The sequence below is a fragment of the Siphateles boraxobius genome, unplaced genomic scaffold (genome assembly GCF_051911475.1).
Source record: "Siphateles boraxobius isolate OS27281-9 unplaced genomic scaffold, OSU_SipBor_1 74, whole genome shotgun sequence".
Classification (NCBI taxonomy): Eukaryota; Metazoa; Chordata; class Actinopteri; order Cypriniformes; family Leuciscidae; genus Siphateles; species Siphateles boraxobius.
In genome coordinates this window covers 202,807-221,544 of record NW_027509202.1, presented here as the reverse complement: position 1 = coordinate 221,544, position 18,738 = coordinate 202,807, and positions in this window count along the sequence as shown.

Below are 18,738 nucleotides of genomic sequence, written 5' to 3'. Positions count from 1 at the left end.
TCAATTGCGAGAAAACAGCTGAATTGTGGGATATAAACTCTCAATTGTGAGAAACGCCTGAATTGTGGGATATAAACTCTCAATTGCGAGAAAACACCTGAATTGTGGGATATAAACTCTCAATTGTGAGAAAACGACCGGATTTGTGGGATATAAACTCTCAAATGTGAGAAAACAGCTGAATTGTGGTATATAAACTCTCAATAGTGAGAAACGCCTGAATTGTGGGATATAAACTCTCAATTGCGAGAAAACAGCTGAATTGTGGGATATAAACTCTCAATTGTGAGAAACGCCTGAATTGTGGGATATAAACTCTCAATTGCGAGAAAACACCTGAATTGTGGGATATAAACTCTCAATTGTGAGAAAACGACCGGATTTGTGGGATATAAACTCTCAATTGCGAGAAAACGTCTGAATTGTAGGATATAAACTCTCAATTGCGAGAAAACAGCTGAATTGTGGTATATAAACTCTCAATTGTGAGAAACGCCTGAATTGTGGGATATAAACTCTCAATTGCGAGAAAACACCTGAATTGTGGGATATAAACTCTCAATTGTGAGAAAACGTCTGAATTGTGGGATATAAACTCTCAATTGCGAGAAAACGCCTGAATTGTGGGATATAAACTCTCAATTGCGAGAAAACAGCTGAATTGTGGGATATAAACTCTCAATTGTGAGAAACGCCTGAATTGTGGGATATAAATTCTCAATTGCGAGAAAACAGCTGAATTGTGGGATATAAACTCTCAATTGTGAGAAACGCCTGAATTGTGGGATATAAACTCTCAATTGCGAGAAAACAGCTGAATTGTGGGATATAAACTCTCAATTGTGAGAAACGCCTGAATTGTGGGATATAAACTCTCAATTGCGAGAAAACACCTGAATTGTGGGATATAAACTCTCAATTGCAAGAAAACACCCGAATTGTGGGATATAAACTCTCAAATGTGAGAAAACGTCTGAATTGTGGGATATAAACTCTCAATTGCGAGAAAACAGCTGAATTGTGGGATATAAACTCTCAATTGTGAGAAACGCCTGAATTGTGGGATATAAACTCTCAATTGCGAGAAAACAGCCGAATTGTGGGATATAAACTCTCAATTGTGAGAAACGCCTGAATTGTGGGATATAAACTCTCAATTGCAAGAAAAAGCCTGAATTGTAGGATATAAACTGTCAATTGCGAGAAAACGCCTGAATTGTAGGATATAAACTCTCAATTGCGAGAAAACAGCTGAATTGTGTGATATAAACTCACAATTGCGAGAAACGCCTGAATTGTGGGATATAAACTCTCAATTGCGAGAAAACGCCTGAATTGTGGGATATAAACTCTCAATTGTGAGAAACACCTGAATTGTGGGATATAAACTCTCAATTGCGAGAAAATGCTGAATTGTGGGATATAAACTCTCAATTGTGAGAAACGCTTGAATTGTGGGATATAAACTCTCAATTGCGAGAAAACACCTGAATTGCGGGATATAAACTCTCAATTGTGAGAAACGTCTGAATTGTAGGATATAAACTCTCAATTGCGAGAAAACAGCTGAATTGTAGGATATAAACTGTCAATTGCGAGAAAACGCCTGAATTGTAGGATATAAACTCTCAATTGCGAGAAAACAGCTGAATTGTAGGATATAAACTGTCAATTGCGAGAAAACACCTGAATTGTGGGATATAAACTCTCAATTGCGAGAAAACAGCTGAATTGTGGGATATAAACTCTCAATTGCGAGAAAACGCCTGAATTGTGGGATATAAACTCTCAATTGCGAGAAAATGCTGAATTGTGGGATATAAACTCTCAATAGTGAGAAACGCCTGAATTGTGGGATATAAACTCTCAATTGCGAGAAAACAGCTGAATTGTGGGATATAAACTCTCAATTGCGAGAAAACGCCTGAATTGTGGGATATAAACTCTCAATTGCGAGAAAACACCTGAATTGTAGGATATAAACTCACAATTGTAAGAAAACGCCTGAATTGTAGGATATAAACTCTCAAATGTGAGAAACGCCTGAATTGTAGGATATAAACTCTCAATAGTGAGAAACGCCTGAATTGTGGGATATAAACTCTCAAATGTGAGAAAACAGCTGAATTGTGGGATATAAACTCTCAATTGTGAGAAAACGTCTGAATTGTGGGATATAAACTCTCAATTGCGAGAAAACGCCTGAATTGTGGGATATAAACTCTCAATTGTAAGAAAACACCTGAATTGTGGGATATAAACTCTCAATTGCGAGAAAACACCTGAATTGTGGGATATAAACTCTCAATTGTGAGAAAACGTCTGAATTGTGGGATATAAACTCTCAATTGTAAGAAAACGCCTGAATTGTGGTATATAAACTCACAATTGCGAGAAAACACCTGAATTGTGGGATATAAACTCTCAATTGCGAGAAAACACCTGAATTGTGGGATATAAACTCTCAATTGTGAGAAAACGTCTGAATTGTGGGATATAAACTCTCAATTGTAAGAAAACGCCTGAATTGTAGGATATAAACTCTCAAATGTGAGAAACGCCTGAATTGTAGGATATAAACTCTCAATAGTGAGAAACGCCTGAATTGTGGGATATAAACTCTCAAATGTGAGAAAACAGCTGAATTGTGGGATATAAACTCTCAATTGTGAGAAAACGTCTGAATTGTGGGATATAAACTCTCAATTGCGAGAAAACGCCTGAATTGTGGGATATAAACTCTCAATTGTAAGAAAACGCCTGAATTGTAGGATATAAACTCTCAATTGCGAGAAAACGTCTGAATTGTGGGATATAAACTCTCAAATGTGAGAAAACAGCTGAATTGTAGGATATAAACTCTCAATTGCGAGAAAACACCTGAATTGTGGGATATAAACTCTCAATTGTGAGAAAACGTCTGAATTGTGGGATATAAACTCTCAATTGTAAGAAAACGCCTGAATTGTAGGATATAAACTCTCAAATGTGAGAAACGCCTGAATTGTAGGATATAAACTCTCAATAGTGAGAAACGCCTGAATTGTGGGATATAAACTCTCAAATGTGAGAAAACAGCTGAATTGTGGGATATAAACTCTCAATTGTGAGAAAACGTCTGAATTGTGGGATATAAACTCTCAATTGCGAGAAAACGCCTGAATTGTGGGATATAAACTCTCAATTGTAAGAAAACGCCTGAATTGTGGGATATAAACTCTCAATTGTGAGAAAACGTCTGAATTGTGGGATATAAACTCTCAAATGTGAGAAAACAGCTGAATTGTAGGATATAAACTCTCAATTGTGAGAAAACGTCTGAATTGTGGGATATAAACTCTCAATTGTAAGAAAACGCCTGAATTGTAGGATATAAACTCTCAAATGTGAGAAAACAGCTGAATTGTGGGATATAAACTCTCAATTGTGAGAAAACGTCTGAATTGTGGGATATAAACTCTCAATTGCGAGAAAACGCCTGAATTGTGGGATATAAACTCTCAATTGTAAGAAAACGCCTGAATTGTAGGATATAAACTCTCAAATGTGAGAAAACAGCTGAATTGTGGTATATAAACTCTCAATAGTGAGAAACGCCTGAATTGTGGGATATAAACTCTCAATTGCGAGAAAACACCTGAATTGTGGGATATAAACTCTCAATTGTGAGAAAACGTCTGAATTGTGGGATATAAACTCTCAATTGTAAGAAAACGCCTGAATTGTAGGATATAAACTCTCAATTGTGAGAAAACAGCTGAATTGTAGGATATAAACTCTCAATTGTGAGAAACGCCTGAATTGTGGGATATAAACTCTCAAATGTGAGAAAACACCTGAATTGTGGGATATAAACTCTCAATTGCGAGAAAACACCTGAATTGTGGGATATAAACTCACAATTACGAGAAACGTCTGAATTGTAGGATATAAACTCTCAATTGTGAGAAAACGTCTGAATTGTAGGATATAAACTCACAATTGCGAGAAAACACCTGAATTGTGGGATATAAACTCACAATTGCGAGAAACGTCTGAATTGTAGGATATAAACTCACAATTGCGAGAAAACAGCTGAATTGTAGGATATAAACTCTCAATTGCGAGAAAACACCTGAATTGTAGGATATAAACTCTCAATTGCGAGAAAACACCTGAATTGTAGGATATAAACTCACAATTGCGAGAAAACAGCTGAATTGTAGGATATAAACTCTCAATTGCGAGAAAACACCTGAATTGTGGGATATAAACTCACAATTGCGAGAAAACACCTGAATTGTGGGATATAAACTCACAATTGCGAGAAACGTCTGAATTGTAGGATATAAACTCACAATTGTAAGAAAACGCCTGAATTGTAGGATATAAACTCTCAAATGTGAGAAACGCCTGAATTGTAGGATATAAACTCTCAATAGTGAGAAACGCCTGAATTGTGGGATATAAACTCTCAATTGCGAGAAAACAGCTGAATTGTAGGATATAAACTCTCAATTGTGAGAAACGCCTGAATTGTGGGATATAAACTCTCAATTGTGAGAAAACGTCTGAATTGTGGGATATAAACTCTCAATTGCGAGAAAACACCTGAATTGTGGGATATAAACTCTCAATTGTGAGAAAACGCCTGAATTGTGGGATATAAACTCTCAATTGTAAGAAAACGCCTGAATTGTAGGATATAAACTCTCAAATGTGAGAAAACAGCTGAATTGTGGGATATAAACTCTCAATTGCGAGAAAACACCTGAATTGTGGGATATAAACTCACAATTACGAGAAACGTCTGAATTGTAGGATATAAACTCTCAATTGTGAGAAAACGTCTGAATTGTAGGATATAAACTCACAATTGCGAGAAAACACCTGAATTGTGGGATATAAACTCACAATTGCGAGAAAACACCTGAATTGTAGGATATAAACTCACAATTGCGAGAAAACAGCTGAATTGTAGGATATAAACTCTCAATTGCGAGAAAACACCTGAATTGTGGGATATAAACTCACAATTGCGAGAAAACACCTGAATTGTGGGATATAAACTCACAATTGCGAGAAACGTCTGAATTGTAGGATATAAACTCACAATTGTAAGAAAACGCCTGAATTGTAGGATATAAACTCTCAAATGTGAGAAACGCCTGAATTGTAGGATATAAACTCTCAATAGTGAGAAACGCCTGAATTGTGGGATATAAACTCTCAAATGTGAGAAAACAGCTGAATTGTGGGATATAAACTCTCAATTGTGAGAAAACGTCTGAATTGTGGGATATAAACTCTCAATTGTAAGAAAACGCCTGAATTGTAGGATATAAACTCTCAATTGTGAGAAAACAGCTGAATTGTAGGATATAAACTCTCAAATGTGAGAAACGCCTGAATTGTGGGATATAAACTCTCAATTGTGAGAAAACGTCTGAATTGTGGGATATAAACTCTCAATTGTAAGAAAACGCCTGAATTGTAGGATATAAACTCTCAATTGTGAGAAAACAGCTGAATTGTAGGATATAAACTCTCAATTGTGAGAAACGCCTGAATTGTGGGATATAAACTCTCAATTGTAAGAAAACGCCTGAATTGTAGGATATAAACTCTCAATTGCGAGAAAACACCTGAATTGTGGGATATAAACTCTCAATTGTGAGAAAACGTCTGAATTGTGGGATATAAACTCTCAATTGTAAGAAAACGCCTGAATTGTAGGATATAAACTCTCAATTGCGAGAAAACACCTGAATTGTGGGATATAAACTCTCAATTGTGAGAAAACGCCTGAATTGCGGGATATAAACTCTCAATTGTGAGAAAACGTCTGAATTGTGGGATATAAACTCTCAATTGTAAGAAAACGCCTGAATTGTAGGATATAAACTCTCAATTGCGAGAAAACACCTGAATTGTGGGATATAAACTCTCAATTGTGAGAAAACGTCTGAATTGTGGGATATAAACTCTCAATTGCGAGAAAACACCTGAATTGTGGGATATAAACTCTCAATTGTGAGAAAACGCCTGAATTGTGGGATATAAACTCTCAATTGTAAGAAAACGCCTGAATTGTAGGATATAAACTCTCAAATGTGAGAAAACAGCTGAATTGTGGGATATAAACTCTCAATTGCGAGAAAACACCTGAATTGTGGGATATAAACTCACAATTACGAGAAACGTCTGAATTGTAGGATATAAACTCTCAATTGTGAGAAAACGTCTGAATTGTAGGATATAAACTCACAATTGCGAGAAAACACCTGAATTGTGGGATATAAACTCACAATTGCGAGAAAACACCTGAATTGTGGGATATAAACTCTCAATTGCGAGAAAACACCTGAATTGTGGGATATAAACTCACAATTGCGAGAAAACACCTGAATTGTGGGATATAAACTCACAATTGCGAGAAACGTCTGAATTGTAGGATATAAACTCACAATTGTAAGAAAACGCCTGAATTGTAGGATATAAACTCTCAAATGTGAGAAACGCCTGAATTGTAGGATATAAACTCTCAATAGTGAGAAACGCCTGAATTGTGGGATATAAACTCTCAAATGTGAGAAAACAGCTGAATTGTGGGATATAAACTCTCAATTGTGAGAAAACGTCTGAATTGTGGGATATAAACTCTCAATTGTAAGAAAACGCCTGAATTGTAGGATATAAACTCTCAATTGCGAGAAAACACCTGAATTGTGGGATATAAACTCTCAATTGTGAGAAAACGCCTGAATTGTGGGATATAAACTCTCAATTGTAAGAAAACACCTGAATTGTGGGATATAAACTCTCAATTGTGAGAAAACGCCTGAATTGTGGGATATAAACTCTCAATTGTAAGAAAACGCCTGAATTGTGGCATATAAACTCTCAATTGTGAGAAAACAGCTGAATTGTAGGATATAAACTCTCAATTGTGAGAAAACGTCTGAATTGTGGGATATAAACTCTCAATTGTAAGAAAACGCCTGAATTGTAGGATATAAACTCTCAATTGCGAGAAAACACCTGAATTGTGGGATATAAACTCTCAATTGTGAGAAAACGCCTGAATTGTGGGATATAAACTCTCAATTGTAAGAAAACGCCTGAATTGTAGGATATAAACTCTCAATTGTGAGAAAACAGCTGAATTGTGGGATATAAACTCTCAATTGTAAGAAAACGCCTGAATTGTGGGATATAAACTCTCAATTGCGAGAAAACGCCTGAATTGTGGGATATAAACTCTCAATTGTAAGAAAACGCCTGAATTGTAGGATATAAACTCTCAAATGTGAGAAAACAGCTGAATTGTGGGATATAAACTCTCAATTGTGAGAAAACGTCTGAATTGTGGGATATAAATGCTCAATTGTAAGAAAACGCCTGAATTGTAGGATATAAACTCTCAATTGTGAGAAAACAGCTGAATTGTGGGATATAAACTCTCAATTGTGAGAAACGCCTGAATTGTAGGATATAAACTCACAATTGCGAGAAAACAGCTGAATTGTGGGATATAAACTCTCAATTGTAAGAAAACGCCTGAATTGTGGCATATAAACTCTCAATTGTGAGAAAACAGCTGAATTGTAGGATATAAACTCTCAATTGTGAGAAAACGTCTGAATTGTGGGATATAAACTCTCAATTGTAAGAAAACGCCTGAATTGTAGGATATAAACTCTCAATTGCGAGAAAACACCTGAATTGTGGGATATAAACTCTCAATTGTGAGAAAACGCCTGAATTGTGGGATATAAACTCTCAATTGTAAGAAAACGCCTGAATTGTAGGATATAAACTCTCAATTGTGAGAAAACAGCTGAATTGTGGGATATAAACTCTCAATTGTAAGAAAACGCCTGAATTGTGGGATATAAACTCTCAATTGCGAGAAAACGCCTGAATTGTGGGATATAAACTCTCAATTGTAAGAAAACGCCTGAATTGTAGGATATAAACTCTCAAATGTGAGAAAACAGCTGAATTGTGGGATATAAACTCTCAATTGTGAGAAAACGCCTGAATTGTGGGATATAAACTCTCAATTGTAAGAAAACGCCTGAATTGTAGGATATAAACTCTCAATTGTGAGAAAACAGCTGAATTGTGGGATATAAACTCTCAATTGTAAGAAAACGCCTGAATTGTGGGATATAAACTCTCAATTGCGAGAAAACGCCTGAATTGTGGGATATAAACTCTCAATTGTAAGAAAACGCCTGAATTGTAGGATATAAACTCTCAAATGTGAGAAAACAGCTGAATTGTGGGATATAAACTCTCAATTGCGAGAAAACGCCTGAATTGTGGGATATAAACTCTCAATTGTAAGAAAACGCCTGAATTGTAGGATATAAACTCTCAAATGTGAGAAAACGCCTGAATTGTAGGATATAAACTCTCAAATGTGAGAAAACAGCTGAATTGTGGTATATAAACTCTCAATAGTGAGAAACGCCTGAATTGTGGGATATAAACTCTCAATTGCGAGAAAACGTCTGAATTGTGGGATATAAACTCTCAATTGTAAGAAAACGCCTGAATTGTAGGATATAAACTCTCAATTGTGAGAAAACAGCTGAATTGTAGGATATAAACTCTCAATTGTGAGAAACGCCTGAATTGTGGGATATAAACTCTCAAATGTGAGAAAACACCTGAATTGTGGGATATAAACTCTCAATTGCGAGAAAACACCTGAATTGTGGGATATAAACTCACAATTACGAGAAACGTCTGAATTGTAGGATATAAACTCTCAATTGTGAGAAAACGTCTGAATTGTAGGATATAAACTCACAATTGCGAGAAAACACCTGAATTGTGGGATATAAACTCACAATTGCGAGAAACGTCTGAATTGTAGGATATAAACTCACAATTGCGAGAAAACAGCTGAATTGTAGGATATAAACTCTCAATTGCGAGAAAACACCTGAATTGTAGGATATAAACTCTCAATTGCGAGAAAACACCTGAATTGTAGGATATAAACTCACAATTGCGAGAAAACAGCTGAATTGTAGGATATAAACTCTCAATTGCGAGAAAACACCTGAATTGTGGGATATAAACTCACAATTGCGAGAAAACACCTGAATTGTGGGATATAAACTCACAATTGCGAGAAACGTCTGAATTGTAGGATATAAACTCACAATTGTAAGAAAACGCCTGAATTGTAGGATATAAACTCTCAAATGTGAGAAACGCCTGAATTGTAGGATATAAACTCTCAATAGTGAGAAACGCCTGAATTGTGGGATATAAACTCTCAATTGCGAGAAAACAGCTGAATTGTAGGATATAAACTCTCAATTGTGAGAAACGCCTGAATTGTGGGATATAAACTCTCAATTGTGAGAAAACGTCTGAATTGTGGGATATAAACTCTCAATTGCGAGAAAACACCTGAATTGTGGGATATAAACTCTCAATTGTGAGAAAACGCCTGAATTGTGGGATATAAACTCTCAATTGTAAGAAAACGCCTGAATTGTAGGATATAAACTCTCAAATGTGAGAAAACAGCTGAATTGTGGGATATAAACTCTCAATTGCGAGAAAACACCTGAATTGTGGGATATAAACTCACAATTACGAGAAACGTCTGAATTGTAGGATATAAACTCTCAATTGTGAGAAAACGTCTGAATTGTAGGATATAAACTCACAATTGCGAGAAAACACCTGAATTGTGGGATATAAACTCACAATTGCGAGAAAACACCTGAATTGTAGGATATAAACTCACAATTGCGAGAAAACAGCTGAATTGTAGGATATAAACTCTCAATTGCGAGAAAACACCTGAATTGTGGGATATAAACTCACAATTGCGAGAAAACACCTGAATTGTGGGATATAAACTCACAATTGCGAGAAACGTCTGAATTGTAGGATATAAACTCACAATTGTAAGAAAACGCCTGAATTGTAGGATATAAACTCTCAAATGTGAGAAACGCCTGAATTGTAGGATATAAACTCTCAATAGTGAGAAACGCCTGAATTGTGGGATATAAACTCTCAAATGTGAGAAAACAGCTGAATTGTGGGATATAAACTCTCAATTGTGAGAAAACGTCTGAATTGTGGGATATAAACTCTCAATTGTAAGAAAACGCCTGAATTGTAGGATATAAACTCTCAATTGTGAGAAAACAGCTGAATTGTAGGATATAAACTCTCAAATGTGAGAAACGCCTGAATTGTGGGATATAAACTCTCAATTGTGAGAAAACGTCTGAATTGTGGGATATAAACTCTCAATTGTAAGAAAACGCCTGAATTGTAGGATATAAACTCTCAATTGTGAGAAAACAGCTGAATTGTAGGATATAAACTCTCAATTGTGAGAAACGCCTGAATTGTGGGATATAAACTCTCAATTGTGAGAAAACGTCTGAATTGTGGGATATAAACTCTCAATTGTAAGAAAACGCCTGAATTGTAGGATATAAACTCTCAATTGCGAGAAAACACCTGAATTGTGGGATATAAACTCTCAATTGTGAGAAAACGTCTGAATTGTGGGATATAAACTCTCAATTGCGAGAAAACACCTGAATTGTGGGATATAAACTCTCAATTGTGAGAAAACGCCTGAATTGTGGGATATAAACTCTCAATTGTAAGAAAACGCCTGAATTGTAGGATATAAACTCTCAAATGTGAGAAAACAGCTGAATTGTGGGATATAAACTCTCAATTGCGAGAAAACACCTGAATTGTGGGATATAAACTCACAATTACGAGAAACGTCTGAATTGTAGGATATAAACTCTCAATTGTGAGAAAACGTCTGAATTGTAGGATATAAACTCACAATTGCGAGAAAACACCTGAATTGTGGGATATAAACTCACAATTGCGAGAAAACACCTGAATTGTAGGATATAAACTCACAATTGCGAGAAAACAGCTGAATTGTAGGATATAAACTCTCAATTGCGAGAAAACACCTGAATTGTGGGATATAAACTCACAATTGCGAGAAAACACCTGAATTGTGGGATATAAACTCACAATTGCGAGAAACGTCTGAATTGTAGGATATAAACTCACAATTGTAAGAAAACGCCTGAATTGTAGGATATAAACTCTCAAATGTGAGAAACGCCTGAATTGTAGGATATAAACTCTCAATAGTGAGAAACGCCTGAATTGTGGGATATAAACTCTCAAATGTGAGAAAACAGCTGAATTGTGGGATATAAACTCTCAATTGTGAGAAAACGTCTGAATTGTGGGATATAAACTCTCAATTGTAAGAAAACGCCTGAATTGTAGGATATAAACTCTCAATTGCGAGAAAACACCTGAATTGTGGGATATAAACTCTCAATTGTGAGAAAACGCCTGAATTGTGGGATATAAACTCTCAATTGTAAGAAAACACCTGAATTGTGGGATATAAACTCTCAATTGTGAGAAAACGCCTGAATTGTGGGATATAAACTCTCAATTGTAAGAAAACGCCTGAATTGTGGCATATAAACTCTCAATTGTGAGAAAACAGCTGAATTGTAGGATATAAACTCTCAATTGTGAGAAAACGTCTGAATTGTGGGATATAAACTCTCAATTGTAAGAAAACGCCTGAATTGTAGGATATAAACTCTCAATTGCGAGAAAACACCTGAATTGTGGGATATAAACTCTCAATTGTGAGAAAACGCCTGAATTGTGGGATATAAACTCTCAATTGTAAGAAAACGCCTGAATTGTAGGATATAAACTCTCAATTGTGAGAAAACAGCTGAATTGTAGGATATAAACTCTCAATTGTGAGAAACGCCTGAATTGTGGGATATAAACTCTCAATTGCGAGAAAACGCCTGAATTGTGGGATATAAACTCTCAATTGTAAGAAAACGCCTGAATTGTAGGATATAAACTCTCAAATGTGAGAAAACAGCTGAATTGTGGGATATAAACTCTCAATTGCGAGAAAACACCTGAATTGTGGGATATAAACTCACAATTACGAGAAACGTCTGAATTGTAGGATATAAACTCTCAATTGTGAGAAAACGTCTGAATTGTAGGATATAAACTCACAATTGCGAGAAAACACCTGAATTGTGGGATATAAACTCACAATTGCGAGAAACGTCTGAATTGTAGGATATAAACTCACAATTGCGAGAAAACAGCTGAATTGTAGGATATAAACTCTCAATTGCGAGAAAACACCTGAATTGTAGGATATAAACTCACAATTGCGAGAAAACAGCTGAATTGTAGGATATAAACTCTCAATTGCGAGAAAACACCTGAATTGTGGGATATAAACTCACAATTGCGAGAAAACACCTGAATTGTGGGATATAAACTCACAATTGCGAGAAACGTCTGAATTGTAGGATACAAACTCACAATTGCGAGAAAACGCCTGAATTGTAGGATATAAACTCACAATTGCGAGAAAACAGCTGAAATGTAGGATATAAACTCTCAAATGCGAGAAAACACCTGAATTGTGGGATATAAACTCACAATTGCGAGAAACGTCTGAATTGTAGGATATAAACTCTCAATTGTGAGAAAACGTCTGAATTGTGGGATATAAACTCAATTGCGAGAAAACACCTGAATTGTGGGATATAAACTCTCAATTGCGAGAAACGTCTGAATTGTAGGATATAAACTCTCAATTGTGAGAAAACGACTGAATTTTAGGATATAACTCTCAATTGCGAGAAAACACCTGAATTGTGGGATATAAACTCTCAATTGCGAGAAAACGTCTGAATTGTGGGATCTAAACTCTCAATTGCGAGAAACGCCTGAATTGTGGGATATAAACTCAATTGCGAGAAAACGCCTGAATTGTAGGATATAAACTCTCAATTGCGAGAAACGTCTGAATTGTGGGATATAAACTCTCAATTGCGAGAAAACAGCTGAATTGTGGGATATAAACTCTAAATTGCGAGAAAACGCCTGAATTGTGGGATATAAACTCTAAATTGCGAGAAAACGCCTGAATTGTGGGATATAAACTCTCAATTGCGAGAAAACGCCTGAATTATGGGATATAAACTCTCAATTGCGAGAAAACGCCTGAATTATGGGATATAAACTCTCAATTGCGAGAAAACAGCTGAATTGTAGGATATAAACTCTCAATTGCGAGAAAACACCTGAATTGTGGGATATAAACTCACAATTGCGAGAAAACACCTGAATTGTGGGATATAAACTCACAATTGCGAGAAACGTCTGAATTGTAGGATACAAACTCACAATTGCGAGAAAACGCCTGAATTGTAGGATATAAACTCACAATTGCGAGAAAACAGCTGAAATGTAGGATATAAACTCTCAAATGCGAGAAAACACCTGAATTGTGGGATATAAACTCACAATTGCGAGAAACGTCTGAATTGTAGGATATAAACTCTCAATTGTGAGAAAACGTCTGAATTGTGGGATATAAACTCAATTGCGAGAAAACACCTGAATTGTGGGATATAAACTCTCAATTGCGAGAAACGTCTGAATTGTAGGATATAAACTCTCAATTGTGAGAAAACGACTGAATTTTAGGATATAACTCTCAATTGCGAGAAAACACCTGAATTGTGGGATATAAACTCTCAATTGCGAGAAAACGTCTGAATTGTGGGATCTAAACTCTCAATTGCGAGAAACGCCTGAATTGTGGGATATAAACTCAATTGCGAGAAAACGCCTGAATTGTAGGATATAAACTCTCAATTGCGAGAAACGTCTGAATTGTGGGATATAAACTCTCAATTGCGAGAAAACAGCTGAATTGTGGGATATAAACTCTAAATTGCGAGAAAACGCCTGAATTGTGGGATATAAACTCTAAATTGCGAGAAAACGCCTGAATTGTGGGATATAAACTCTCAATTGCGAGAAAACGCCTGAATTATGGGATATAAACTCTCAATTGCGAGAAAACGCCTGAATTGTGGGATATAAACTCTCAATTGCGAGAAAACAGCTGAATTGTGGGATATAAACTCTCAATTGCGAGAAAACGCCTGAATTGTGGGATATAAACTCTCAATTGCGAGAAAACGCCTGAATTGTGGGATATAAACTCTCAATTGCGAGAAAACACCTGAATTATGGGATATAAACTCTCAATTGCGAGAAAACACCTCAATTGTGGGATATAAACTCACAATTGCGAAAAAACACCTGAATTGTGGAATATAAACTCTCAATTGCGAGAAAACGTCTAAATTGTAGGATATAAACTCACAATTGCGAGAAAACACCTGAATTGTGGGATATAAAGTCACAATTGCGAAAAAACACCTGAATTGTGGAATATAAACTCACAATTGCGAGAAAACGTCTGAATTGTGGGATATAAACTCTCAATTGCGAGAAAACGCCTGAATTGTAGGATATAAACTCTCAATTGCGAGAAACGCCTGAATTGTAGGATATAAACTCTCAATTGCGAGAAAACGCCTGAATTGTGGGATATAAGCTCAAAATTGCGAGAAAACAGCTGAATTGTGGGATATAAACTCTAAATTGCGAGAAAACGCCTGAATTGTGGGATATAAACTCTCAATTGCGAGAAAACGCCTGAATTGTGGGATATAAACTCTCAATTGCGAGAAAACGCCTGAATTGTGGGATATAAACTCTCAATTGCGAGAAAACGCCTGAATTGTGGGATATAAACTCTCAATTGCGAGAAAACGCCTGAATTGTGGGATATAAACTCACAATTGCGAGAAAACAGCCTAATTGTGGGATATAAACTCTCAATTGCGAGAAAACGCCTGAATTGTGGGATATAAACTTAATTGCGAGAAAACGACTGAATTGTGGGATATAAACTCTCAATTGCGAGAAAACGCCTGAATTGTAGGATATAAACCCACAATTGCGAGAAAACGTCTGAATTGTGGGATATAAACTCAATTGCGAGAAAACGCCTGAATTGTGGGATATAAACACAATTGCGAGAAAATGCCTGAATTGTGGGATATAAACTCACATTGCGAGAAAACAGCTGAATTGTGGGATATAAACTCTCAATTGCGAGAAAACGCCTGAATTGTGGGATATAAACTCACAATTGCGAGAAAACACCTGAATTGGTGAATATAAACTCGCAATTGCGAGAAAACGTCTGAATTGTAGGATATAAACCCACAATTGCGAGAAAACGTCTGAATTGTGGGATATAAACTCTCAATTGCGAGAAAACGCTTGAAATTCTGGGATATAAACTCACAATTGCGAGAAAACACCTGAATTGTGGGATATAAATTCTTAATTGCGAGAAAACACCTGAATTGTGGGATATAAACTCACAATTGCGAGAAAACAGCTGAATTGTGGGATATAAACTCACATTGCGAGAAAGCACCTGAATTGTAGGATATAAACCCACAATTGCGAGAAAACGCCTGAATTGTGGGATATAAACTCACAATTGCGAGAAAACACCTGAATTGTGGAACATAAACTCACAATTGCGAGAAAACGTCTGAATTGTAGGATATAAACTCTCAATTGCGAGAAACGCCTGAATTGTAGGATATAAACTCTAAATTGCGAGAAAACACCTGAATTGTGGAACATAAACTCACAATTGCGAGAAAACGTCTGAATTGTAGGATATAAACTCTCAATTGCGAGAAAACGCCTGAATTGTAGGATATAAACTCTCAATTGCGAGAAAACACCTGAATTGTGGGATATAAACTCTCAATTGCGAGAAAACACCTGAATTGTGGGATATAAACTCTCAATTGCGAGAAAACAGCTGAATTGTGGGATATAAACTCACATTGCGAGAAAACAGCTGAATTGTGGGATATAAACTCGCAATTGCGAGAAAGCACCTGAATTGTAGGATTTAAACCCACAATTGCGAGAAAACGCCTGAATTGTGGAACACAAACTCACAATTGCGAGAAAACGTCTGAATTGTAGGATATAAACTCTCAACTGCGAGAAACGCCTGAATTGTAAGATATAAACTCTCAATTGCGAGAAAACACCTGAATTGTGGGATATAAACTCTCAATTGCGAGAAAACGCCTGAATTGTGGGATATAAACTTAATTGCGAGAGAACGCCTGAATTGTGGGATATAAACTCTCAATTGCGAGAAAACGCCTGAATTGTAGGATATAAACCCACAATTGCGAGAAAACGTCTGAATTGTGGGATATAAACTTAATTGCGAGAGAACGCCTGAATTGTGGGATATAAACTCTCAATTGCGAGAGAACGCCTGAATTGTGGGATATAAACTCTCAATTGCGAGAAAACGCCTGAATTGTGGGATATAAACTCTCAATTGCGAGAGAACGCCTGAATTGTGGGATATAAACTCTCAATTGTGAGAAAACGCCTGAATTGTGGGATATAAACTCTCAATTGCGAGAAAACGCCTGAATTGTGGGATATAAACTCTCAATTGCGAGAAAACACCTGAATTGTAGGATATAAACTCACAATTGCGAGAAAACACCTGAATTGTGGAACACAAACTCACAATTGCGAGAAAACGTCTGAATTGTAGGATATAAACTCTCAATTGCGAGAAACGCCTGAATTGTAAGATATAAACTCTCAATTGCGAGAAAACACCTGAATTGTGGTATATAAACTCTCAATTGCGAGAAAACGCCTGAATTGTGGCATATAAACTTAATTGCGAGAGAACGCCTGAATTGTGGGATATAAACTCTCAATTGCGAGAAAACGCCTGAATTGTAGGATATAAACCCACAATTGCGAGAAAACGTCTGAATTGTGGGATATAAACTCAATTGCGAGAAAACGCCTGAATTGTGGGATATAAACTCTCAATTGCGAGAAAAACCCTGAATTGTGGGATATAAACTCACAATTGCGAGAAAACACCTGAATTGAGGAATATAAACTCTCAATTGCGAGAAAACGCCTGAATTGTGGGATATAAACTCTCAATTGCGAGAAAACGCCTGAATTGTAGGATATAAACCCACAATTGCGAGAAAACGTCTGAATTGTGGGATATAAACTTAATTGCGAGAGAACGCCTGAATTGTGGGATATAAACTCTCAATTGCGAGAGAACGCCTGAATTGTGGGATATAAACTCTCAATTGCGAGAAAACGCCTGAATTGTGGGATATAAACTCACAATTGCGAGAGAACGCCTGAATTGTGGGATATAAACTCTCAATTGTGAGAAAACGCCTGAATTGTGGGATATAAACTCTCAATTGCGAGAAAACGCCTGAATTGTGGGATATAAACTCTCAATTGCGAGAAAACACCTGAATTGTAGGATATAAACTCACAATTGCGAGAAAACACCTGAATTGTGGAACACAAACTCACAATTGCGAGAAAACGTCTGAATTGTAGGATATAAACTCTCAATTGCGAGAAACGCCTGAATTGTAAGATATAAACTCTCAATTGCGAGAAAACACCTGAATTGTGGTATATAAACTCTCAATTGCGAGAAAACGCCTGAATTGTGGCATATAAACTTAATTGCGAGAGAACGCCTGAATTGTGGGATATAAACTCTCAATTGCGAGAAAACGCCTGAATTGTAGGATATAAACCCACAATTGCGAGAAAACGTCTGAATTGTGGGATATAAACTCAATTGCGAGAAAACGCCTGAATTGTGGGATATAAACTCTCAATTGCGAGAAAAAGCCTGAATTGTGGGATATAAACTCACAATTGCGAGAAAACACCTGAATTGAGGAATATAAACTCGCAATTGCGAGAAAACGTCTGAATTGTAGGATATAAACCCACAATTGCGAGAAAACTTCTGAATTGTGGGATATAAACTCTCAATTGCGAGAAAACGCTTGAAATTGTGGGATATAAACTCACAATTGCGAGAAAACACCTGAATCGTGGGATATAAACTCTCAATTGCGAGAAAACACCTGAATTGTGGGATATAAACTCACAATTGCGAGAAAACAGCTGAATTGTAGGATATAAACCCACAATTGCGAGAAAATGCCTGAATTGTGGGATATAAACTCACAATTGCGAGAAAACACCTGAATTGTAGGATATAAACTCTCAATTGCGAGAAACGCCTGAATTGTAGGATATAAACTCTCAATTGCGAGAAAACACCTGAATTGTGGAACATAAACTCCCAATTGCGAGAAAACGTCTGAATTGTAGGATATAAACTCTCAATTGCGAGAAAACGCCTGAATTGTAGGATATAAACTCTCAATTGCGAGAAAACGCCTGAATTGTAGGATATAAACTCTCAATTGCGAGAAAACACCTGAATTGTGGGATATAAACTCTCAATTGCGAGAAAACAACTGAATTGTGGGATATAAACTCACAATTGCGAGAAAACAGCTGAATTGTGGGATATAAACTCACATTGCGAGAAAACAGCCGAATTGTGGGATATAAACTCGCAATTGCGAGAAAACGCCTGAATTGTGGTATATAAACTCTCAATTGCGAGAAAACGCCTGAATTGTGGGATATAAACTCTCAATTGCGAGAAAACACCTGAATTGTGGTATATAAACTCTCAATTGCGAGAAAACGCCTGAATTGTGGGATATAAACTCTCAATTGCGAGAAAACACCTGAATTGTGGGATATAAACTCTCAATTGCGAGAAAACACCTGAATTGTGGTATATAAACTCTCAATTGCGAGAAAACGCCTGAATTGTGGGATATAAACTCTCAATTGCGAGAAAACACCTGAATTGTGGGATATAAACTCACAATT